Source organism: Myxocyprinus asiaticus, chromosome 3 (genome assembly GCF_019703515.2).
Source record: "Myxocyprinus asiaticus isolate MX2 ecotype Aquarium Trade chromosome 3, UBuf_Myxa_2, whole genome shotgun sequence".
NCBI lineage: Eukaryota > Metazoa > Chordata > Actinopteri > Cypriniformes > Catostomidae > Myxocyprinus > Myxocyprinus asiaticus.
The window spans coordinates 21,806,678-21,834,477 of record NC_059346.1 but is presented as its reverse complement, the minus strand read 5'-3'; the positions used below and the strand labels follow the sequence as shown (position 1 = coordinate 21,834,477).

Below are 27,800 nucleotides of genomic sequence, written 5' to 3'. Positions count from 1 at the left end.
TATTAAAAAATGTATACTGTGCTGATATATTATGCAGGAAATATTAAACATGATCATATAATGTATTTGTGATTTATAAAAAGAAACTGATTGGAATATCTGGCTAAATACAACAGAACTGGTGACATTAACAAGCCTGTAATCTTATATTACACTCTTGAGTTAAATTGACAATCCCTCTACATTATCTAATTTTACTTGTCCCTCCGGAACACTGTATATGTTCCAAAATGTGGGGCTCACCTACACTCACTCTTCTCAAATCATAAAAAAAAAAAAAAAAAATATGTGCTAGTTTCTTTCTTTTTTACATGGGTAAATAAACTCTCGACAGCATAAAATGCTTGAGAAAAACATGCATCAGTTCAAACGCAACAGCCAGCATTATCTGAAGTTGTGAAGGGCATATAACTAATCCTGTCTGAATAGGGCTTTATTCACTAACCGTCAGTAATCCAGTTAAACTAGGCACTAAAATGCGCTGAAATAGCACTGTGCATTGTGTATTTAAATTAAGTTATTGTCCCATCGGATTGGAAATTGAGGTGTGCAAATTGCCGTCAGTGCAAATTTTGTGGGCGCGGTAGCGGCATTACCTAATTTTCACATTTCCTTTAGTGAATCAGGAGTTAAAAAATTGCAGACAGTGCATGAAAATAACCTGTGCTATCAGCTGCATTCTTAGTGAATTTCCCCTGTGTTTTATTCGCGGTCACCATTGACCTTCGGAAAACTACGTTCAAAAATAGCTTCTGATCTTGACTGCAAAAACACAATAAGTAGGATTTCATCTGTCCCTCTGTTTGGCTCTGTCTTCTACTAAATACATAAAAAGCTGTTGTCATAGCCCTTAATAGTAAGATGATGCTTTGTATTGTTTCTGACAAACCTCACACACAAAGCCTTGCTTCTGTACTCCAAACCAGTTATATTTTATTTGGATGTTGGTGTCATCACAAGTGAAAAATTTAAAAAAATAATAAAATAAAAAAAAAACACTGGAGAATCTTAAAAAAAAAGTTGCTTTGTCCACCCTGCCATAGACAATGTTTAAAAAAGCTCTGTTCCCTATCTGTCACTCACTCGAGGTTGTGTCGATGTAGTGACACTAGGGGTCACTCTTGGGAGCCCGAGACACCTCTGGTCTTTGATAAAAGGCCAATGAAAATTGGCGAGTGGTATTTGCATGCCACTCCCCGAGACATACGGGTATAAAAGGAGCTGGTGTGCAACCACTCATTCAGATTTTCTCTTCGGAGCCGAACGGTCATGCTCATTGAGCTGAATACTACAGTTCATTCATCTCTGTTGGATCTGACGGCGCATTTCAGCGGCTTCTCCCTCCTCTGCACTGGTGCACTGCAGAGAACGCCCCTGGGTGCTTTGGCAGAAAAACCAGAGAGTATATTTTCTGAAAGAGTTTTTTCCCCTCTAAAAGAGTATATATTTCTCTAAAAGAGCGGCACACACGGAACGTCTTTTTAAAGATGCCTTTCTGATTGTGTGTTATTCCTGGTTGCGGTCGTTATCTCTCAACTTCGGATGGTCATGATCGCTGTCTTTCGTGTCTGGGCGCGACCCACACGGAGGCAGCGTTTGTGGATGGTTCATGTTCTCACTGCGAGAACATGACCATGGCAACGTTGCGGTCGTGGCTTGCTTTCGTAAGAAACCAAGCCACCCCAGCGGCTCCCCGCCTCGGTCCTTCTACCTACGGGTATGAGGCCAGTGTGGCTAGCACTGGGGGCAATTTGGGGACCCCAATGGGATAGTCTCCGCCGGGTATCCCCCCGCGGACCTCCCATTCCCCAGCACGCTCGTTTGCCCCAATCGGGCTTCCGGATGAGTTCACCGGCTCATCTCATGGTGAGTCTGGCTTCTTGTTCGGAGCCCGCGAAGATGATGAGCTCTCGAGCGCAGCATCAGAGAGCGGGCTTGTCCAGTCGGACGCAGAAGCCTCAGCTGGGCTTCCCCCTTCAGGGAAGATTGCCCAGTCACAGGCCGATGCCGAAATGATGGACATGCTTTCCCAGGCAGCCGCGAGCGTTGGGTTAGAGTGGAACCGCCATAGCAGCACAGTAGTCTGCCCACCACACACCGCCAGTTCACGTAACACAGTTCAGCCAATTGTGGCGTTTCGTATAGGGACCCCTAATGTCACTACATCGACAAAACGTCGAGTGAGTGACAGATAGGGAACGTCATGGTTACATTCGTAACCTCCGTTCCCTGATGGAGGGAACGAGACGTTGTGTCCCTCCTGCCACAACGCTGAACTACCCGCTGAAATGGCCGGACCTTATATCTGCTCCTCAGCATAAAACCTGAATGAGTGGTTGCATACCAGCTCCTTTTATACCCGTATGTCCGGGGGAGTGGCATGCAAATACCACTCGCCAATTTTCACTGGCCTTTTATCAAAGACCAGAGGTGTCTCGGGCTCCCAAGAGTGACCCCTAGTGTCACTACATCGACACAACGTCTCGTTCCCTCCATCAGGGAACAGAGGTTACACAAGTAACCATGACGTTCAGCATCTGCATCACATCCTATTATTTGGCAGAGAGAAAATTTGAGAGAATGGGCAACTTTGTGTCTGAATGTGTCAGTGTTTAGGTGTCATTAACCTAGTTTCCATCCACTTTCGTGCTGTTTTGTTATCAACAAAGTGAAAATGCATAAAAAAAAGTTTGCGATATTTTCCGTCTTCTGCCTGTTTCCATTCAAATGGCCTTTTATTGATAAAAATGTTGTGCATGATGACATCATGCTTAAAATAACACTTTGTTGCATAAGTTTTGGTTTATCACATAAGAAATCTGCCCTTAAGCTGTTTCCATGTGTGTATATTGCTAATTGTTTTTTGGTAAAATGGGGAGAGTATTGAGACAATTCATTGAAATTAGCCAGCTTACTGTCATTTAAATTTCACAAATAAATGCAATCAGAAGATGAGGAATTGCAATCAAAGGGAGCAGTTGCCTTTCTGATAGGACTGTAATATTGGTCCTGATGTTGTGCCTATCACAGGTTGCCACCGGTTCCAACCCAGAAGCGAATCGTCATGCCCTGTTCAAGCTGGCAACCTGCACCAAGTAGTAAACTTTCCCTAGTAAAGTAGGGAAACTTTCGGTATTGGTATAAGGACCATCCATTGATGTGTACATGCTGTGTGGACAGCTATTAAAGAAAAATGTATGCAGTGTTATATCAGGGTTTACAAATATGATACATTCCTGATATTCAATAGGCTATTTTGAACAATCATCTAACCTAAAGCATTGCCATCACAACTGCATTATGTCCCGCATATTTGTCCAGCAACTTTTAATGACCAACTGAACTTGATTGTCATGTAAAATTAATTTTAGCATCATAATGCAATTTACATTTTCTGAATAAGCTCAGCAAACGCGATCCGAGGTAAAGATTGTTAGATTTAAAATATTTAAAAGTTTTAAAATGTTCAAAATCTTGTTTTCTGAAAGTGAACTCAGCATTGGACAAACAGTTAAAAAAAAGTGTAGAACATTCTGAGAATGTCATTAAGCCGACTTTTTTCGTCTACAGAAGAGGGTAAAGCTAATTTAAGTTTATGTAAAGGCAATTATATGGGCCTAACAATATATTTTTTTTTCGTTTGGTAATTATTTTTTTTAATTTAATGCTTTATTCGTTTGGTAATTTATTTATTTAATACAGGGAATTTTGCCGGGATTTTTTCAAAAGTAAGCAAAACAATAATTTTTTAAAACTGGTCTATACAGTATGTTAGTGTTCCAAAAAAAGCACACTGAAGCTTTTCTCCTAGTATTGTGTATTTTTTTTTTTATTTAAAACATCTTTGTGCACAGAAATTATATGTGTTTTGTATTGTGGGCTAATTCCATGACTGCCGTCTATTATTCTGAATGGTGTGGAAAATCAACTTTAATAAATAAACGGATGGCTGCCACGATTAAATTAATCACAAAGAATGGCCATTCATTTGTCGATGACAGGTGCATGAGAGATACAGTATGTGTGTTTGCACTCCTGGAAGTGTCATGACACAGATGTGTTTGTAGCATCGGATCTGTGCAGGTATGCCATTAAGACCAATCCATGACAGTGCAAGTAATGCTTCACGTACAATAAATTGGCTTTCAAAGATTTATACCTTGTCGTCATGATTTACACAGGCTAACGATTGGGGTAAATTCTGTCATGTGATACTATATTTTTGCGTTAATGCCTATTTACTTGACAAAAAGAGTTTCCAAACCAGTTTTTCATGACATTTGAAGTATCGACATAGTTTATGCGCTAGAGTTAAACTGAAAAATATGTTGACACTTGTGAAATTTTAGCGATAATTTGCATTTTCCATCAGCTAAATCAGTCAACTTTTTGATGCACTACACTTTTTGTCACAAAAAAACCCTTGGATGGAAACATAGTTATTGATGGTTGGAAATAAACGGAACCCACCCAATATCTAGGACACAGTTGTGTTCACATTTACACTCTCTGTTCCACTGGAACATGGCTTTACACAATGCTGAAAATAGACTGGGAAGCCAATTACCAATTAAGTCACAAATTATTGGGGCATTTGACCTTTATGATGGCATATTTTCATTAGCATATAAAACATGTAGCATGTCACTCATTTGCAGTACGTCATATACTGACCAAATATGGCTGCTAATTACGGCATATCATCAACTCAACATCAAATGCAAAAGTAGCTGTAAATAATGCACAAGATCAGGCCTAGGCATGGCATACTGTAGAACATTATGAAATGTATAAAAATAATGGAATTCACACCACCACATTTTAAATATGTGGGGCAATTTTGTCCATTTCAGGGAAGTTTTTGCATCGAGCCCTGGCTAATTTCTTACCCTGCTATACACAGAACTTAAAGAGGTTAACACATTTTAAATTAAGGTACAGTGAGTGAAGAAATGGCAGAGGCTAAAGACACTCAATACATACTTCCTCCAGAAAGCTCTGATTTATCAGCATATTTGTAAACACAAGGGAGTGCTGAAAAGAGCCCTTGTTGTGCCAAGAAAATTATACCCTGCCAAAATGTGTGCATTATTCCTGCATTCTGTTTCCACTCTTTTAACTCTGTTTTTCATAACAGTATAATACATGTTTAGTCTGGACAAAATGTAATTTGGGCAATTAACAACCACTCTTGTAAAACATGAAATTTGATGCTGTAAATATAAATGCTATTTGATATTTAAATGTAAGGAAGATAAATGAGATGCCACAAGAAAGCGTGACAGCAGAGCCAATAAGCACATAAGAAAGCTACTTCATTTCAAAGTAGCTTAATCTAGTTTATTTTTGACTGATGCCCTTTTTTTCTCTTCTTTGTAAATACTATTTATTGTGGGGCTAATCAGCTTGCTGCAATATAAAAAGACAATATGGTTGCGTTTAAACCATTAACTTATCTTGCATGAAACACCTCTTGCTATAAGACATTTACATAGGCAGATTCATTTTATATGCGTGGAAAGACTAGAAAAGATACTAAGGTGTCAGTGGAGACCAACGGTTGTCTTTAGACAATAAACAAAATGTTACAGTGTAACATCCATATTTGGGCTGTCAATTTAACATGTTAATTCAGTGTGATTATTTATAGAAAAAATAACAAGTAAAAAAAAAATTACGCAATTAATCATGTCCTCAGACCATAATATGGAATATTCCTACCATCGGAGCAATTCAAGCTTGAAGTACCACCTGTTTTCTCCAGGGCGCAGTAAGCGGACCAACAGCAGACAGCACAAGATGAGAACACGTTTTTATGTTCAAACACAGCTTGATGGAGCACAAATCTGAAAGCAGGGATCCCAAGACATTTTTTTCTAAATTTCAAACTATGTTTAACTTGACACAGCAACTTAAAAAGGTATATTTATGACATGAAGCAACCAAAGTGAGATGCTCCAAAAGCGTCTGTCTGACTCAGGAATACATTGATGTGTCCTAAGGCAAGCCCTAATAATAAATCTATCTCTGACTAATTCAATTGCTAAATGGATTGCTATGAACTGTAGGCCAATGATGGATTTATGTTCAATAATATGGAAATAAAAAATATATTACCTTCTAAAGCCAATTTTGGTTTTGTCTTATCAATTCTTTACTTGTCTGCCACTATAATGTAATGCATTTTAATTATCTGAATTATTATTTTAAAAAAAAAAGAAAAAAAAAAATATATATATATATACTATTGTGCCAAGAAATTATACCCTGCCAAAATGGCGCCACCCCCTCGTGCCGCCAAAACAGCGCCAACCCACATCTCAGAATAGCATTCTTAGATGCTATTCTTCTCACCACAATTGTACAGAGCAGTTATCTGAATTACCGTAGCCTTGGTCGGTTCAAACCAGTCTCCATTCTCTGTTGAACTCTCTCATCAACAAGGTGTTTCCATCCGCAGAACTGCCGCTCACTGGATGTTTTTTGTTTTTGGCACCATTCGGAGTAAATGGTTGTGTGTGAAAATCTCAAGAGATCAGCAGTTACAAAAATACTCAAACCATCCTGTCTGGCACCATCCACCATCCATGCGATTATCTAACCAGCCAATCGTGTGGCAGCAGTGCAGTGCATAAAATCATCAGGAGCTTCAGTTAATGTTCACATCAACCATCAGAATGTGATCTCAGTGATTTGGACTGTGGCATGATTGTTGGTGCCAGATGGGCTGGTTTAAGTATTTCTGCAACTGCTGATATCCTGGGATTTTCACACACAACAGTCTCTAGAATTTACTCCGATTGGTGCCAAAAACAAAAAAACATCCAGTGAGTGGCAGTTCTGTTGACGGAAATGCCTGGTTGATGAGACAGGTCAACAGATAATGGCCAGACTGGTTCAAACTGACAAAGTCTACGATACAGATAACCGCTCTGTACAATTGTAGTGAGAAGAATAGCATCTCAGAATGCTATTCTGAGATGCTGGTTGGCGCAGTTTTGGTGGCACGAGGGGGGCCTACACAATATTAGGCAGGTGGTTTTAATGTTGTGGCTGATCGGTGTATGTATTATATATATATATATATATATATATATATATATATATATATATATATATATATATATATATATATATATATATATGATGTATAATTATTTAAATATATCTATTTATAATTATTTAATCATTATATATTGAATTATTGTTATTTGAGGGGCTTTCTCTGCAAATGTGTATTATATATGATTAATTGCGATTAATTCAATTAATTAATCAGCATAAAATGTAATTAATTCTATTACAAATTTTAATCAATTGACAGCCCTAATTCAAATACAAATTTCTTCAAAGTGACAGGAAAATAAAGCATATAACTAATAAAACTCCTTTAAGCCCTGGATGCAGTTATTCTTGGAGGAATTGATATTAGCAGATTCCAATATTAGCAGAATCCGGCACTGAAACAGTGAACTATTGATTTTCATGCTCGTGTTTACGGAATTACATCCATCAAAGGGAAAAAAGGTGAATGTTTCCAGTTTTCAGGAAACAAGACCAAGACTATCCCTGTTCAAAGCAAGACAACTGTGCTTTATTTGACTGCTGACACTTTAAAAGTGGGATACTGCACATGAAGTCCCTAACAAAGTCATGCAAGTGTGCATGAGTGTATGTGGAGTCCAAACAGTTCGTAATATGTCTGGCATAAAAGCACAGCTCTTTTGTTTTTTTTGTTTTTTTGCATTGTTCACATTTAAACATGATATAGGTATAGCACACATTTAATAATGTTATTCATTAAACAAGTTCAATTGAGGCACAAGTTCATGTCAAATCTTCAATAACCAACATCTGCTTTATTTTAATTATATTTGTATGTGTAGAATGCAACATTATTAAGCTTGCTCACATGATGCTGAGTCAACATAGCCTATGACGGATGAACTGGCTCAGTAACTGCAGCTTGGTGGTGTGAAGTCCAGGCAGAAATATCACACAGTGACTCGCTGCACATATAGGGGGCACATTTAACAGATTAACAGTAGAAAAACTGAGCCCCCACAAAAATGATAAAGGTTAAATTTATATATTCCAATCACAGTCCTAAAAACACAATCACTCACCATCACTAGATTCCTAATGCAGGCGGAACTGTTTTGCCCAGTGTAATTACTGTTGCCAGACTTCTGTCTTAATAGGCCTTCTGTATTGCCTAAATTAAGTTCTGTGTCACAGTATGAGAAGCCTGTGACAAAGTCATTCATACCAGTAACCAATTTACTTAATGTTTTTATGTTCACCAGGGGTGGCCACAACCTCATTCATTACTGTTACTCCCTGCTCTCTTTTTGGGCATGAAACTAGCTCTTTCACACCATTTAGGTGTATCATTAGCACATTACTTCTGGCTCTCCCATTGTGCCTCCTATTTTCATGCTCAGGGAAGAGTGACGCCCATGTCTGATCCCCAAAAGGCAGATACAACTCCATCCTTCCATTTTTTCACTGCCCTTTGCCTGCACACTGTTGCTGCAGTATAAAAGCACTTTAAAATCACTTAGAAGGCTCTCGAGTATCTCTGGTTAAGGGAAGGCTATATATAACGGGAATAGAATTAGGGACAGAGGAGGGGATAGCAGGCTGAGAAGAGTGAAAACCCATGTAAATATAAAAATATATATATTTTCATAATGCAGTTATTGAAATAAAGTCTCGTAGAATTAAGAGAACAAAAAGTTAATGGCCACTTGACAGCGGTTGTTCTTTGTTACAAGGATTCATTGGCAATGCCTTTTCTTTATAATAAACCAAAGTCTAACACCAGGCAGGAGATTTGAAACATTCATGAGGCTCTGTGAGAGGAAATAACACAGAAACTTTAGGTAACTCCAGGTGACAGTTTCTGCAATAAGGGGATTGGGTAAAGCAAGGATGAGTCTCATTTATCAGGAGATTTACTGCAGACATCTGGTAAATTTGGGAGACATAAAAATGGAGAGCGACTTTCTAAAAGATAAGAACAACACAAGTCTTATGAACAAACCTTTGAATTCCATTGAATCCTTAGCAACTATTTTACATGTTGTTAATTCCAAATACACCCACAGGGCATCTGTATACTTTTTTCCACATTTAATTGTTGGGAATATTTTGCATTTTAATTTAGTAAATTGTGTGAAATAAAGCTGAGGGTACTACAATATTATTGGTGGCTGAAAGCATTAGGAAGAAGGAGCAGAGGAACTTTTTTAAAGATGGTTGTTTAAACTCTGGATTCAAATTTTAATATTTGTATGCAAACATTAAGTTTATAGAGTACAGAATGAATTTCTGTCTCAAGAAGGACTGCAATACAAGTGCCATAAACCCAAAGTTAATTTTCAATAAATTTATATTTTATTTTTTATAATAATAATAATAATAATAATAATAATAATAATAATAATAATAATAACTTTATAGCACCTTTTAGCAATTTAGCACAAAGTGCTTCACAAAACATGAAATAAAAACACACTCAGTAAAATTCACAAGTAATAAAAGCAAGTCTATACAAATGAGTTTTTAAACGAGACTTAAAAACAAACACAGATTCAGCAGATCTAATATCCGCAGGGCAGGCTGTTCCATAGCCGTGGGGCCTTCAGTACAAAAGCTCTATTACCTTTAGTTCCCTGTCTGTCACTCACTCGACGTTGTGTCGATGTAGTGACACTAGGGGTTCGATCTTGAGAGCCCCAATCACCTTTGCTTAAAATAGAAAAGGCCAATGAAAATTGGCAAGTGGAATTTGCATGCCACTCTCCGCCCCGGACATACGGGTATAAAAGGAGATGGTGTGCATCACTCATTCAGATTTTTTCTTCAGAGTCAAATGCATGTGTGTGTGTGTGTGTGTGTGTCTTCATCCTCTCACCTCTTGCTACGCTGCTGAATTTTTACACCGCATATCAGCAGTCACCCTCGCACGGTTGAGTGCTGTGCTTCCCCTGGGCGCTTCGGCAGCCTGAGTCTGCTGGATGTGGCCGTTATCTCTCCCCTTCGGATACCTATGAAATCTGCCTCGAGCGTCTGGGGCGCCAGCACGCCGAGGTGGCTTTCGTGGAAGGGTTGTGTTCTCATTGCGAGAACATGCCCATGAGAACGCTGCGGTCACGGCTCACTTCCTTCTTTGTGAAGCAAGGAGCCACCGCGGCTGCTCCCCGACCTGGTCCGTCCTGGGCTGACGTTCAGCCGGCCGGGTCGCCAAGAACCGCGGGCGATCTGCATGTGGACATGGGAGTGTTTCCGCCGCTCAGCCCCTGCGGACCTTCCATCCCCCAGCACACTCGTTCTGTCCGGACGAGCTGTCAAGCGATGCAGACGGTCTGCCTCAGGGCGGGTTTAATGTGACGTTCGCGGCTCATGACGAGGATGAGCTTTCGGTCGCGGCATCGGAGGGTGGGCTTCCGCCCACGGGTGGTAGAGCACAGGATGAGGCAGATGCCGAGATGGCAGCCATGCTGGTCTCTGGGGCCGCTCACCCGCCCCAGCCACCGGCCACCATTGCGGGCTTGCGGAACAGCACTTCCAGGTGGGGCACCTGCTCTGCCTTGCCGCGAACCACCCTGCATGGGCACGGAAAGACCAGTCGTCCCCCTGGTGCAAGACCAGTCATCCCCCTGGTGCTGCTGTCATGGAGATCCAGTTTGCCAAACGCCCGCCCCGGTTCAGTGGCATCCTCTCCACTACGGTGCAGGACGAGGGTGCCTCCATCCTCCGGGCTTGGACCTGTATGCCCTGAACAAGGCCTTACACAGGCTTCCGTTCAGGATGTTAACACAGAAGTGCATCCTGGCATCAGTACGACATCAGGATTGGTTCGTGGCCATCGACCTGAAGGACGTGTACTTTCATGTATTGATCCTTCCTCGACACAGACCCTTTCTTCAGGGGACGAGCATACCAGTACAAGGTCCTCCCCTTCGGTCTGTCCCGGTCTCCTCGTGCTTTACCAAGGTCGCAGAGGCTGCCCTGGCCCCGCTGAGGGAGAAGGGCATTCGCATTCTCAATTATCTCGACGACTGGCTAATCCAAGCTCACTCGCGAGATCTATTGTGTGCGCCCAGGGACCTTGTGCTTCAGCACCTCGACTGACTCGGGCTTCAGGTCAACTGGGACAAGATCAAGCTCTCCCCTGTGCAGAGCATCTCTTTTCTTGTTATGGAGTTGGACTCGGTCACTCTCAGGGCCCGTCTTACGACCGAACGTGCTCAGTCAGTGCTGACCTGCCTGAAGACCTTCAGGCAGAAGGTAGCAGCGCCAGTGAAACAATTTCAGAGGCTCCTGGGGCATATGGCATCCTCGGCAGTGGTTCTCCCCCTCGGGTTGGTGCATATGAGACCGCTTCAGCACTGGCTACAGACTTGAGTCCTGAGGTGGGCATGGCGCCACAGCACCCGACGTGTGACCATCACGCCACAGTACCATCAGACATTCAGCTCTTGGTCGGACCTGGCATTTCTACGGGCAGGTGTTCCCCTAGAGCAGGTCTCAAGGCGCGTCGCGGTCACGACGGACGCCTCAAACTCGGGCTGGGGCGCCGTGTGCAATGGGCTGGCAGTGTCGGGGCTCTGTCCCCGACTCCAATGGCACATCAACTGCTTAGAGTTGCTGGCAGTATTGCTGGCCCTGAGGAGGCTCCGGCCATTGATTCAGGGCAAGCATGTGTTGGTCCGAACTGACAACACAGCGACCATAGCATACATAAACGTCCAAGGCAGCATACGCTCGCGTCGCATGTCGCAACTTGCCCGCCGCCTCCTCCTTTGGAGTCAGCAGACCTTGAAGTCTCTGCGGGCCACTCACCTTCCGGGCGTCCTCAACCATGCAGCGGATGTGCTCTCACGGCAGGTAATGCTCCGTGGGGAGTGGAGACTCCACCCCCACGTAGTCCAGCTGATTTGGGAGAGATTTGGGGAGGTGTAGGTAGACCTGTTCACTTCCCAAGACTCCTCTCACTGCCCCCTGTGGTACTTCCTGTCCGAGGCCCCCATCAGCATGGATGCCTTGGCGCACAGCTGGCCTCGGGGGCTACGCAAGTATGTATTTCCTCCTGTGAGCCTCATTGCACAGACTCTGTGCAAAGTCAGGGAGGACGAGCAGCAAGTCCTGTTTGTTGCGCCGTACTGGCCCAACCGGACTTGGTTCACGGATCTGATGCTCCTGACAGTAGCACCTCCCTGACGTATTCCCCTGAGGCAGGACCTTCTCACTCAAGGGCAGGGCACAGGGCCGGACCTCTGGAATCTCCACGTCTGGCTCCTGGACGGGACACGGAAGACCTAGCAGGTCTTCCGCCAGCGGTGGTAGACACGATCACTCAGGCCAGGGCCCCCTCTACGAGGCGGCTGTATGCCTTGAAGTGCCGTCTTTTCGCTAACTGGTGTTCTTCCTGTGGGGAAGACCCATAGAGATGCACCGTTGGGTCTGTGCTGTCTTTCCTTCAGGAAGGTCTGGAGAGATAGCTGTCTCCCTCTACCCTGAAAGTGTACATAGCTGCTATAGCAGCTCACCACAATACACTGGATGGGAGACCCTCATGACAGCGCGACCTGATCAACAGGTTCCTCAAAGGCGTGAGGGGGTTGAATCCTCCTGGAACCGCGCCTGATCCCCTCTTGGGATCTCTCTGTGGTCCTACCTGCCCTACAGAGAGCCCCCTTTGTGCCCCTGGAGCAGGCTCAGCACTCTGTCCCTGAAGACGCCCTCCTGGTGGCGCTCACTTCCATCAAGAGGGTGGGGATCTGCAGGCGCTCTCTGTTACCAGTGAATGCCTGGAGTTCGGGCCGGTACACTCTAACGTGATCTTGAGACCCCAGCCCGGTTACATGCCCAAAGTTTCCACCACTCCTTTTCAGGACCAGGTTGTGAACCTGCAAGCGCTCCCTTCAGAGGAGGAAGGCCCGTCCTTGTCATTGCTGTGTCCAGTTCGCACTCTGCGCATCTATCTGGACCACACACAGAGCTTTAGACGCTCGGAGCAGCTCTTTGTCTGTTTTGGAGGACAGCAGAAGGGGAAAGCTGTCTCCAAGCAGAGATTAGCCCATTGGACTGTGGATACCATTTTCCTCGCATACCAGTCTCAGGACTTGCCATGCCCCTTGGGAGTCTGGGCGCACTCCACTAGAGGTGTTGTGTCCTCCTTGGCACTGGCAAGGGGGGCCTCTCTTGCAGACATAAGCAGAGCTGCAGGTTGGGCTACACCATTTGCGAGGTTTTATACCCTATGTATAGACCCGGTTTTGACCCGAGTGTTATGCGGTAACAGCAGATAGACCAGACGGCCGGTTGGGTGTACCGCTTGCATTGCGCCTTTCACCTTTTTCAAAGGTGATAATGTGCGCTTTTTGTCCACAACAGTTCCCCATTCCGGCAAACTCGGCGGATGTCTCTTTAATTCTTTAGCACTGTTCAGGTGATGAACTTGGCGGAGGAGTGACGCCATCAGGCCCAGTACTCGTGGTATTCCCCTTTTCAGGTGAGCCTGTGTGCTCGGGCTCAGTGCTCCATGCATGGTTATTCCACCTTGGTAATCCCATTTGATGAGTTTCCACTGTTTGTTTCCCCTTAGGTGAACCCTGCGTTTCCCCTCGTCAAAGCTTTCTCTGCCACTGTGCTGCGTACCCTTTCTATAGATAGGGTCCTCCTGTGGTATCATTCCATATGTGAACTTCCCCATTGGTAAGTCCATGTGAGGTATTCTCCACATGCTAACTCCCTTCGGCAGGATGTGGTCTCCGTAGTGCTCTCCTTCCTGGAGAGGGAAGAGCACTTCCCAGCACTATTCTAGAAAAGTGCTCGGTGGGACATTGCTTAACAGCAATCAGTTAAGACACCGCCTGTAGCCTCCTTGGGTAAGTGCCTCCGCCCCACTTAACGGGACTAGGGAGACGCCTTATCTAACTCACTGTAAGGTCACGTCGTGGTTGAGCGCCCACTGCGAGGCACGCAGTAGCTTGCCCGTGTCCACTCTTCTGTACCTCGTGACATGGTTCAGCGCCTGCGCCGTTTCCTATAGGAACCCCTAGTGTCACTACATCGACACAACGTCGAGCGAGTGACAGACAGGGAACGTCTTGGTTATTGATGTAACCTCTGTTCCCTGATGGAGGGAACGAGACCTTGTGTCCCTCCAGCCGTGGCGCTGAAATGCACGCCATCTCCTTTTATACCCGTATGTCTGGGGTGGAGAGTGGCATGCAAATTCCACTCGCCAATTTTGGCCATTGGCCTTTTCTATTTTGAGCAAAGGTGATTGGGACTCTCAAGATCGAACCACTAGTGTCACTACATCGACACAACTGCTTAATAATCTGGCACCAACCCATGTAATGCTTTATATCAAATCTTAGAATCAACCCTAAAATGAATAGGTAAGCAATGCAAAGAAGCTAAAACTGGAGTAATATGATTAAAAGACCTAGTTTGTGTCAAAAATCTAGCTGCAACATTCTCCACTGATTGTAGCCATGCTAAAGTGTGTTGATTTAAAGACGAAAACAGGGCATTACAATAATCAAGGTGAGAAGAATTAAAAGCATGTACAATATAAGCTTCTCTGTATCCTTGAAACTGAAGACATGTCTCACCTTGGAAATGTTCCTTAACTGGCAAAAACAAGACTGAACTAATTTCCTAACATGATATTCAAAATTTTAGTTTGTATGAAAAGAGGTGCCCAAATTTCTCACCACCCGCTGAATATTTAGGACCACCTGATTAAGTGTTGACTCAATCTGACTTTTTTTTTAAACTATGACCAATAATAACAACCTCTGTTTTATCAGTATTTATTACACGGTGGCCTGGAATACTCGATTCTGATTGGTCAATGGCGCCATCTAGCGGTCTATTATTGCTCTGTAACCACAGCAGCTCCATGTATCAGACCACTCATCCGGGTCCTTGCAAGCAGTCTCTCTTGCTTCTTTGATCACTGTGCGATCGCTTCAAATAAGGTAACAAAATATTTTCAACTCAAATCAATGTTTCATGTCCATTTATTTGTTTATTTGGCAAGTGGTCTTGTAATAGGCTGAATAACGAGGAGTCAAACGGTCATTTTCACAAAAAAGGAACCACCAACAGAACTCCAATGCAAACCGATTTCAGCTGTTCAGCAATTTCTCAAATTACATAATTTCAATGCAAATCAATATTTTATGTCCGTGTATTTATTTATTTGGTTAGTAGCCATGTAATAAGCAGGATAATGTACAGTCAGCCGGTTGTTATCACAAAATAGGCCCCTTCAGGGTGATACAAGACCTCACGTCTGGGTCCTGATCACCCTGTCGGGGTTTACTGTGTGATAACAACCGGCTGTCTGTATATTATCCCTTACTTAACTGCAGAAAATTACATTGCATCCAATTTTTTATATCTGCTATACAAGCATGAAGAACAATTAAATTAGTCAGATCATTAGAATTCAATGACAAATACAACTGTAGGTCATCTGCATAGCAATGTAATCCGGACGTCACTTCCTGTTCCTCTTGCTGATGGCACGCTGCATGAGTGTTTGTAGCTTGCTAGCCTGCTTAACATTGCTTATTCTTATTCTTAAACGTTCACCGTTTTATCCTTTGCCATTTTACCATGTGCTTCGGGTTTTCCACTTTTATACTGTTTCATCTGTGTGTATTATACCGCATGCAACCGTTTCTCTCATTTTTTTCTTTATTTTTTTCTGATATTTTCTGCTTGTCTACATCTTGCAACTCGACTGCATGTATTTGTTTTCTCCACTGTGTTTTACACGGATTATTGCATCAATCTCAAACATTTGCTGATTAGGAACCACATCGATCTCAAACCCTCGCCACTCAAGAACAACCACAAAAACAACAACAACAAACAATTGTGGTAAGTCATGGCATCTGCTCATGTTATTGCTTCCTGTATTACATGCCACATGTTTACTATAGCTTCTTCCATCGGCAGTGAACCGTTTACATGCGATAAATGTAAGGAATTTGTCAAGCTGACGGTGAAGATTAATGAGTTAGAGACATGCATCTGAACGCTAGTGGAGGTATGTGAGAAAGAGAAGCCGGTAGATATTGTTTCGAATGTGGGTTGTATAGCAAGCAACACACACAATTTGGTTCCAGCTGTAGAGCCCCTGCAGCAGGGCAATTGGGTGATGTCTCGCCGGTATACTCGCTCAGCAAAGCGACACCACTCTCCCATTCCTGTTAGGGTTTCCAATCGATTCTCCCCACTCAGTTATGCACCCACTGAGAATCATGTTGAAAGAGCCCTAATAATTGGTGATTCTATTGTAAGGAACGTGGAAATAGATACTCCAGCCAACATTTTTATATGTATTTCGGGTGCCAGAGCATCTGACATCAGATCAAATTTACATGTGCTGGCTAATGCTAAACGTAGATTTTCTAAAAGTGTTATTCATGTCGGCACTAACAATTTCCGGCTTTGCCAGTCGGAGATCACTAGAGATAACGTTAAAGAGGTGTGAACTTGCAAAAACGTGTCAGACACTGTAATATCCTCTGGCCCCTCCCTGCTCGTCGAGGTTTATAGTAGATTAGTGTCACTGAATGGCTGGATGTCTGAGTGGTGTCTGGAGAATAGCATAGGATTTATAGACAGTTGGAAGAGTTTTTGGGGTAGACCTGACCTGCTAAAGAGAGACGGAGTCCATCCCTCCAGGGAAGGTGCCACTCTCCTCTCTAGTAATTTGGCTCATATTCTTAATAATGATAGTATTTGAATAAATGGGGCCCAGGTCAGGAAGCAGACAAACTGGTTAATCTGAACGTCTGCTAGCTGCCTTGAGATGTCACACAGGTCACATAAACTACAACACATAGAGACTGTATCACCTAGATATCACATAGAGCCTGTGTCTGTTCCTAGTACTACCAAACACTAGATTAAGGTCAAACTTAAAAAAACAACAAAACTGAAGATAAACATCATATAAAGGTAGGGCTACTAAACATTAGATCTCTTTTTAACAAAGCACTTATTGTAAATGTAATTATTACAGATCATAGTTTGGATGTGCTCTGTTTGAAACCTGGTTTAAGAGAATATATTAGTTTAAATGAATCTACCATCAGATATAAATAAAAAAATCTCTGTCATCTTTTGCTCTTGCTACAGTATATAAATCACTCAGGCCTTAATCTGGTTTTCTTTGTGAATTTGTAAATTTTCTATCAGATCTAGTAGTTAATGTAGATAGAGCTTTAATTGTTGGTGACTTCAACATTCACATAGATAATGAAAATGACACATTGGGATTAGCATTTATCAATATTCTCAACTCTCTTGGAGTCAGACAAAATGTGACAGGACCAACTCATCGCCATAATCATACGCTAGATTTAATTCTGTCATATGGAGTTGATGTTAATACTATAGAAATTCTACCGCAGAGCAATGACATCTCAGATCATTACCTCGTCTCTTGTTTGTTGCGATCAGCTAATGTAACTCAATCTACACCACGCTATCGTTCAGGTAGAACTATTCTTTCGACCACTAAAGATAGCTTCACTAATAATCTTCCAGAATTGTCTCACATACTCAGTCAGCCAAAAAGTCTAGAAGAACTTGATGTAATAACAGAAAGTATAAATACAGTCTTCTCTAGCAGTCTTGATAGTGTTGCCCCCCTTCGATTAAAGAGAATTAAAGAAAAAAGCCTTGCACCGTGGTACAATGATCACACTCATGCTCTCAAGAGAGCAGCTCAGAAAATGGAGCACAAGTGAAAGAATACAAAATTAGAGGTATTTTGCGGTGCATGGAAGGATAGTGTCTGTAGCTACAGACAGGCACTAAAAGCTGCCAGGTCAGCATATTTTAGCAAACTCATAGAATATAACCACAACAATCCTAGGTGTTTATTCAGTACTGTGGCTAAATTGGTTAGGAATAAAGCATCGAGTCTAGACTAAAGACTCATCTATTTAGCCAGGCATACACCTGATTTATCCTTCAACTCACAATTAGGCTGCTTTAGTTAGGTCTGCCAGAACCAGAAACATCCATCATGATCTATAACTGCATAAAATTTAATGGCATCTAAGCTAATATAATTTTTGTTTTGTTTCCATGTCTCAACCTTGGGATTCATATCTCGAGGTTACCAGAGCCAGTCAGATCCAGCTCCATTCCTGCTTGGTGTCGGACTCCACTGCTACATGTCGCTGAAAGATGACAACAAACTACAGCTGGTGCCAGCCAGACATCACTTCAGTCTTTTGACTTCAGAGGATGAACTGATGTCAACTCCAACTGTAAGACATGGGATATTTCATATGCCACTGCCTACACCTTGGACTTAGGATGGACCCCACCAAACCTCATGAAATGACCTGCAGGTTTAACTGTGAAAAAACTCATTAATCTCTGCCTGCATCACCTTTGTCTATTGATGGACTACACTCTTAAAATGTAATACACAGACTATCATTTAATTGCCAACAAAAGCCTTAAACAGCCAACTAACAAAGGACAATGCATCAATGAGAACTTCCACAGTTAATCCAGGATGGACTTCAAAGACATTAGTTATTAATCTTAAAGTAAAAAAAAAAAAAAAAAATGTTATGTAAAAAAAAACAAAAAACAAAAAAACAAAACAATGGACCTTAATGCTTAATTTACAAATATAAAACCATGGCTTGCACTGCACATGAATAACTAATACTGGCATTATATTCATGTTGTTTAGCCAGAGGGGAACTGGCTCCCACAGTGAGCCTGGTTTCTCTCAAGGTTATTTTTCTCTATTTACCAACATCTTATGTAGTTTTGTGTTACTTGCCACAGTCACCTTCAGCTAGCTCACAAGGGTTCTAAATACAATTATTATTTAATTATTTAATTTCTATAAACAATTTACAATCATATTTAATCAAACTACACAATGATCACTCTAAGACTTTATAGATATTACAGTTTCATTTTTTGCTAATGCATGATTTCCTGTAAAGCTGCTTTGTGAGTGTGAAAAGCGCTATACAAATAAAAATGACTTGAATTGACTTAACACTGTATATACAGAAAACAAAACTGGCCCTAATAGGGATCCTTGCGGAACACCAAAATTTACTGTTGAACATAATAATTTATCTCAATTTATCTAATCTCCAATAGACACTATTCGACAAATAAGACAAAAACTATCTAAAGCCATCCAAGATATTCCCACCCATCTCTTAAATGTATCAATTCAAACTGAATGATCAACTGTACCAAATGCTGCAGTTAAATCAAGCAACACTAAAATGGAGTGCTCACCAGCATCCTCTGTCATCAATAAGTCATTGGTATCCCTAAGAAGGGCAGTTTCTGTACTGTGGTTTTCTCTAAAACCTGAATGAAAGTTCTTAAAAATATTGTTTTTCTTCACTACCTCCAACAGATGCTTAGCTACTTCTTCTGTATTATTTTTGAGATGAAAGATAATTTTGATTTTGGTCTAGTTATTAGAAACAGAAGGATCTAATGAGGGCTTCTTCAGAAGCGGTTGAACTATTGCAGTCTTTAACTCCTTTGGAACACATCCTGACACAAGCAAGCTATTTACTATACACAGCAAAGTTGTGCCTCAAGTAAAAAAAAAAACTTCCTTGAAAAGTCTTAAAGGAACAACATCTGTATGGCAACTAGATGGTTTCAACTGAAGTACAATTTTACATAGATCCTGCTCTGAAAAAGATAAGAAAGAATCCAACAGAATCTCCCTACAACCCAACACATTTTTCCACACATGGTAACGGAGGAATAATTGATGCCCTTATGTTAGAGACCATACTATCAAAACAAAAAAAAAAGATAAAAACGTGTTACAATCTATCGGGCAAAATGTAGCACTAGACACAGGGTTGCTCAGATTATTCATTGTATTGAATAAAACCTAGCGTTATGACAGTTAGTAGTTATTAGTTCAGAAAAATATGCAGTTCTAGCAGCTTTAACCGTCTATTGTACAGCACCAAGAGATCCTTCATGTGCTGAAAGTAAACATGAAGTTTGGTTATATTCCAACTAAATTCATGTTACCTACCTATATTTAAGAACCTTGTAAACAGCTTTAGCTTGCAGAAAATGGCATGAACCACAGAATGTGCATTTCATTTGTAGTCTCCTCTTAATGCAATGGAGGTATATGGCTTGAAAGATTTAGTTTTTGGAACAGCCAGAAAAGGATCAAAGGATTGTATTTTTTTAATCCTTGAGTTATCTGCTTCCCTCTCTGACATACTCCTTACTGGAGTTTCATACAATTTCCTCACTGAATCTCATCCTCGATCCTGCATTATATCCTGCAGTATATTTGTATATTGTACATACGTATATTATATTATAATACATATATATATATATACATATATATATATATATATATATATATATATATATATATATATATATATATATATATATATTAGTCCTATTGTGTATTTCCATATATACTTTATATTCTATTTACTTTTATTTTTATTCAAATTTTTTTTAAACTATTACCTCTGTCTTGTTGCTGCAACTAACTGTAAAACTACAGTAGAATTCACTTTGAACATCTGGTATTCAAAATCTAACTTAAATCTGGAAATAAACAGGGATTTTTAGGATTTTGACAAATGTAAGACCAGAAACCTATGATGTAAAATTAAAAATATTTTGTATTCTGCATTATTTCAAGGTCACTAATAAAATAAACAAATTTTTGACATTGACGATGTTAACTCTTTTGTACAAAAGGCCAGATTTCGATGCCATCTCGAAGAAATTCTAAAATTCTACTTTTCACTTTGATAATTTCTAATGACAAATGTGTATTAATGCAAAACAGAAGTATTTTCACATTTGACTTTGGAACCCCACTATTAACAATCTTGACCAGAGGCCAAAACATTTCCTGTATTACAGAAAGCAATTGAATAGGAAACCAGACATAATTGCAAACCACTCTGCTGAGTAATTTGATAAGATGGATGTAGAAGTCTCAAATGTCATGTATAAATGAGCAAATGTACATGTAGGTCAATACATGCAGCCTTCCAGTGGTTTCCCATTTGTCTTACTGAATGCAGAAAAGGAGGAGGATGTTGGGCCTCATGTATTCAGATAGAAGAACTCAGGCCCACATACAAAGTCATAAATATTACTGATAAAAACCATGCCAAAATCAAACAAAGGGAGTCCAAAACAGACTACAAATCCCATGAAGCCTTGCTCACTAAAGGATCGAACCCTCAACTCCTATTGGACGAGGCACACGACAGAACGCCCCTCAACCATGACGTCATCAGGAGTAGAAATACCTCTGAAATGCTTCCGGGATTTGCTTCCAGCAACTTTGCTCGCCGTGTGTAGACGCAGCTCATCGCTGCTCTCAGGTGCAGCCTTGTGGCACAAGGAAGTAACGTCCGACTTGAAACTGTGGCCATACAATCTCCATCTCACTGGACGAGTTGAGATTACTCTGTGTTCCACTGAACATTCTAACGGATCCGAAGGAGACCGCCGAGCAATCCGGATCTTCATCCGTTTGCCTGCAGAAGTGAAGAGAGAAAAGATTTCTCTTCCATCTTCAATCAAGTCGACGTCGCTGATTTCTCCGCCAGTCCGCCGAGAATCAGCAGCCGTACCGCCCGCCGACGGCCTCCCGTCATCACCCGAGCCTCGAGGAACTGAGTCGGAGTTAAAGGACGGATGAACACACATTCTATGTCCTCATATGATTCAAGTAAGAGGTTTATGTCTGGGCAGAGATAGAATATTATAGTGTGTTATTCTTGTGTATCAAGGTTATTGCTTGTACAGTTTACAGACCGCCGAGTCCGCTCATTGCAGCTAATACTCAAGGTATTTAATTATCACGAATGAGATTTGCTGTGTTATAGTCCAACCACATTGGACTATTGTGCATTTCCGCCATCGCGGGTGAGACCGGCACACTGAGTTTATCCATTAAAGTATCAAAGACCGCGGGACAGTTTAAGAGCCGTCCACCGCGTCTCTGAGTGATAAACTAACAGCTGCTTTCTCTCCCACGATCGCGAAATCGGCTTTGGGGCCGTCACTTTATTCTCTCTCTCTCTCTCTCGTACTAACCACACACACACACACACACACACACACACACACACACACGCGACTCCTCACAAACATTCTCGCACACATTTTTGGCTAGTAGATAGCTTCGTGATAAAGCTCAGCTTTGTCCCTAAGCTATCGTACAAGCGGATACACATGGTAAACTGGTAGACGCCATTGACTGGTTTCTCTCCGCCCACATTCACGGCCATATTCTCTGGCCAGAAGTCTCGCGTGACATACTCTCCACGAGAGTCACATCCACCATTTTGTGCACGTCCCTCCTTACATACACTCACACTCACACTCACACACACACACACACACACACACACACACACACACACACACACACACACACACACTCTCACTCATGTATTATAGGATTATTTTGATTTCCATATCTAATCATATTACTGTTTAGTTTGTAGTTGTAAGTCGGATGTTTATTGACTGCATTGTATTATTAATTGATATTACTGCATAAATAAACTTTGTTATACTTCAAAGAGAAGTGTTTTAGTTTGTTTTGCATACACCTGTGTGACATGCTGACAGGATGTCAGTGCTTGGATTCAAGCCTTCATTCATTGTTTTATTTTTTTCCAAAAATCGATATTCTTCAGATGTCAATTTTCCTAAGAAAACAATCTAATATTGAGACTGTTATACTATCTTTTATTAATAACAAAGGTTATTAGTCCCTGATTCCAGGGCGGTGCTCCGGCAATATAATCCTTATTAATATTGATTTTTGATAATTGATAATTATCTTTGATGATTGTTGAATTTGAAGGATCAATAAGCTAGTGTTAATTTTAATTAATGTTTAATCGATGTTAATGATTAGTGATTATCTTTGATAATTGTTGATTTAAAGGATTAAAAAAAGCTAACATTGATTCTTATCAATGTTCTATTGATTTTAATAATTAATAATTATCTTTGATAATTATTTATTATTGCTAATAACCAAACCCACTCCTAAACGTAGCGCACTAAATTTACTGGAGCCCCATATGAGGTTTTAATGAGTTAGATTATATTATTTAATTTAAATATTAATTAATAACTAAAGAAATAATTACCAATCTAAACAACTAGTAAAGCCCTACAAGGAGAATAAGACCAAGAGAGCAGGATGTTTTGAATAATTGGCTGACGTCAAGTTGGAACAACAGTGTTTCCCAGGAGATGAGCTGGCTCTGTTCAGTGGCTACACTCAGCCACGTCACTAATGTGTATATGCAGAAATCAATAAGAGTGGCCTGTGAATGGCCTGGTTTTATCTCTCTCACAGACTGTGGTAGAACCACTCAGATCATAGTCCCACACACACAAGAAATGCTCACATCTTAAAACCACTAGCAAGAAATATTAATTGCTTGTATTTACAGGCTTCTTGCTGTCAAGAGGCAAGAATTCATATTTGAGGGTTTTTAAAAGCTTCTATAAATAAACAAATTTGTTAACATTAAAAATTACAAAGGAACTGACTGTGAAGTAGTAGAACATTAGAAGTAGAAAATTCCAATCCACATGTACTCAAGCCTAACCTAATCATGCAGCCTTCAAGTGTAGTCGGAGATATTGTAATTGCGAGTATAGTGCACATGCATAACCAAACAAAAATTATATTTGCAGGTGGGAAACTCTGAATTTTCAGGAATACCATATACACTGTAAAAAATGATTTAGTCTTTTAGTTATCATAACTTGAAATGTAGAGTTAGAATAACTGTCCTTGATTGACCGAGATAACTCAATTATCCAAGTTTTTGCTGGTTGTACTTGTGATAAGTTATTGAACTAAGAAAAACTATGTTGAGGCCCTTTCTCCTTGTCAAACTTAAGTCTGAATACGTTAGCCATTTATCATCAAATGGCACTTCGTTTTACCTCTTAAAATGAGATGGTCCTAACTACTATAGTTCTCAATAATATTACATAATAACAAGAAATTGCACTTCTAAAAAATTTGTTCAAACTGAATTATAATGAAGTTAATTGAACTAAGAAATTCAAGTTTACTTTAAAATACATTTATCTCAACTATCAAGTTATATTAATTTAAGTCAAATTTATGTTCTGTTTAAACAACTTTCCCACTTAAGTTTACACAACTTAAATTGTTAAAGGGATAGTTTACCCAAAACTGAAAATTCTCTCATCATTTATTCACCCTTATGCCATCCCAGATGTGTATGACCTTCTTTCTTCTGCTGAACATAAACAAAGATCTTTAGAAAAATATCTCAGATCTTTAGGTCCATACAATGCAAGAGAAAGATGGCCAAAACTCTGAAGGTCCAAAAAGAATATAAGCAGTGTAAAAGTAATCCATACGACTCCACAGAAGCGATAAGATGTGTGTGAGAAACAGATCAATATTTAAGTCCTTTTTTTACTAAAAATATCCACTTTCACTCTCACATTCTACTTTTACTTTTGGAAATTCTCAATCTTTGTGCATATCACCACCTACTGGGCAGGGAGGAGAAATGATAGTAAAAAAGGACTTAAATGTTGATCTGTTTCTCACCCACACCTATTGTTCGCTTCTGAAGATATGTATTTAACCAATAGAGTCGTTTGGATAACTTTTGGATATTATTCTAGAAATCTTTGTTTGTGTTCTGCAGAAGAAAGAAAGTCATACACATCTGGGATGGTAAAAGGGTGAGTAAATGATGACAACATTTTCATTTTTGGATGAACTTCCCTTTTAAGGTAGCATCAACACTTTTTTTTTTTTACAGTGTAGTTGCGAAGGTGGAAGAGGCGTATCCACATGAGGAAAGCAATTTCAATTTCAGTGCTGTATTTCAATAATTTGTTAATGTGCTTATTGTCAACTATTGTGAAGTTAATGACCTTCGCAATTTGCTTTCTGCTAATTCATTATTTGTTAGATCTCATGCATAAATAAATAATAAGTTGTGTTTAAGTAATGTGGGTTTCAGACTTCAATGTGTGACGTCATAATAACAACTGCCCAACTCTGACATATTCGTTTTCTAGATGCTCTTGAATAAGGGTCACCTGGCTGATAATCGGATCCGATATTCATCATTTTTCAAATGATCAGAATCATTATTTTGTCTGATCTGATTGCCTATAAATTTTAAAATGCTCTCAGTTGGCTCTGATTCCACCGCCTCTCTATGAAAGGTTACTGCTTGTAGTCTGGCTCAATGTCCTACCCACAGTATTATTGGATTGGTTATATGTCACGAGTAGATGGCCAATCAACACTGTACTCCTTATTCATGGGGGTGAGGTGGGAAAGACGAAAGCAGTGAGAGAAAGATGCATCACTGAGAGGACAAGCTGGTTTCAAAGGTAAGAATACAGATACTGAAGTTGCAATAAACCGCAGCCTGGTCCGGACCCCAGATTTGTTCCATCCAGACCGCCAGACATCATGACAACAGTTGCCCCATCTCACCGTTTCTACACTTTAGGTTAGCAGCATGACAAAACAACGGAGCTGTGTTCACCACAAGCTGATCTTTCAGTGCTATAGCATTGGATATTTTTCTCTAGCACTAAACTCGCCTCATTCATACCCTTTTGCGCTCCGCACGCGTTGCCTCTCTCCACCAGCCTGTGACTTGAGGCGCTGCATAGAGCTGCAGATGCTGTTATTTTAACGACAGAAGACCGTAGCGGAGAAATACAGTGAGCAGCAATATAGATGGATCTTACGCTTAAATACTAAAAGGAAACAGTGACAATCTTCTTGTGTCTGATATGACTCTGACAATTCAGCTAAGCCAGGTTTGTGACAGGACAATTTATCGTGGTTCCAGAGCGCCTTTAGACTAGAAAGATTTTTTTCCATCTAAAATTAGCTTAATTAATCTACATGTTTTGAGCCTACTGATAATAAACAGAGATTTGTGTTTAAATTTTGTTAATTTTGAATGGCAAGAAAGACAACCAAAACTTTGAAATTACGAGTTCTCTGCTTATGATGAACAACATTTCCATTATTTGATAGTCAGCCCATTTATACTTAACTATTTTTTTTTCTCATTTTACAAAGTATTATTGCTGCCAACTTGGAAATTTATAATAACTATTACAAACAGTTAAATATTAATTAATATTAATTGTTATCAGTATCGTCCCTGAAAAAAACATATCGGTCAACCCCTACTCTGAAGGCAGCATTGGCGGCTTGACATCTGTATGCCGCCATTAAAAAAAGGTTTGAACCCAAGCACATTTCGGTACGATTACATTTTAAAGCAACATGTTTACAGCTTGTCCACAGATTGTTAGAGCAATGCGAATCCTACAGAGTTTAAAGAGAACTCCTCTCTGCTCAGTTAAACTGGGCCTGAGCAAGTCTGTTCAGTATGCCACACGTCAGAGCGATTGATGGTCTGCCTCCATCCCCTTTTGAGTGGGACACAAGCCTCGTCTGTCTCTAGCCATCAGACACAGATGGCACAGCTAATGATGGCATCAGTCAGTGACAAGAAACATGGGAGAAGCAAGCAGAGAGAGAGAGAACGAGCGATAGCTACATTGAGGACAGAAGACTACAGTGGCAATTCATTTTTATTCAAAAATTCAGATTCAAAATCTGATTATGACTGAAACCTGAATTGTAAATGAACATGGCAACATGCAGGATCATTAAACTGTATTATGCTCCATGAGATTACCATTCTGTCAGCATTGTTTCACTGGACTGTAACTGAGCTGGCCAAGTGATGGCCTCAGGACACAAAAAGTGCCAAAAATGGGGCATTTTATTGCTTTTCGCTTACAAACCACTTAGTGGTATGCAAAAGAACATCCCAAATATATATTTAAAAAAAATATATAAAAAAACAATCTTGAGGAAATAAGAAAAAAAATAAATCACGAAAATGGGTAAAACAAAAACAACTACATATTGAAACAAAATAAAACTTCTTGTACTGAGGAGCACTGGTCAAACAAATCAAGGACGAAAAAAAAAAAGACCAAAGAAAGATCTGTCAGAAACCTCTTTCTCAAAAAAAGGATCTTTTAATCCGAACTTTCAACTTCATCGTACCACGTTGGTGGAACGACCTTCCCAACTCCATCCATGAAGCTGACTCACTCTCTGTCTTCAAAAAATGACTAAAAACACATCTTTTCCTTGAGCACTTAACCCGTCATTAAATAATAATAAAAAAAACATTCCTGTTGCACTTTATTCTGTTTTGAATACTATTATGATGCTAGTGAAACTTTGTAATACAGCACTTTTCATACCACTGTCTCCTTAAGATGATTCGCTTATGTTTTCCTCTTTTGTAAGTCGCTTTGGATAAAAGCGTCTGCCAAATGAATAAATGTAAATGTAAAATAATTTGGGGTTCAGCCATATGCTCGAGGCAACATTTAAAAAAGTGTCCGAATTAAACAGTCTGGACACTTTTATCCATACTGAGTTCAAGTGCGAGATAACGGGATGTAACTTAACTTCTCCAATTAATTTGATAGAGAGGCTCTGCAATGGCGAAATAGGGGCAAGAACTTCCTGTTCTATACAGAACCAGGGAGGGGCTCTCTCAGGTGGAAGCAACCAATGAGCCAAATGTCTGAGACTGAAAGCATAATAATAAAATAAAATCTTGGGTAGGCCTAGCCCACCTTTGTCAATCGGCCTATGTAACTTATTTAAA

The 27,800-nt window shown here is 40.5% G+C and overlaps 1 protein-coding gene across 2 annotated transcripts in view; it reads right to left on the bottom strand.

Moving 5' to 3' along the window:
- Positions 1-27,800, bottom strand: part of zmat4a (zinc finger, matrin-type 4a) — a 196,607-nt gene that overhangs the window by 76,810 nt on the left and 91,997 nt on the right. The gene's annotated exons all lie outside the window — the stretch shown is intronic.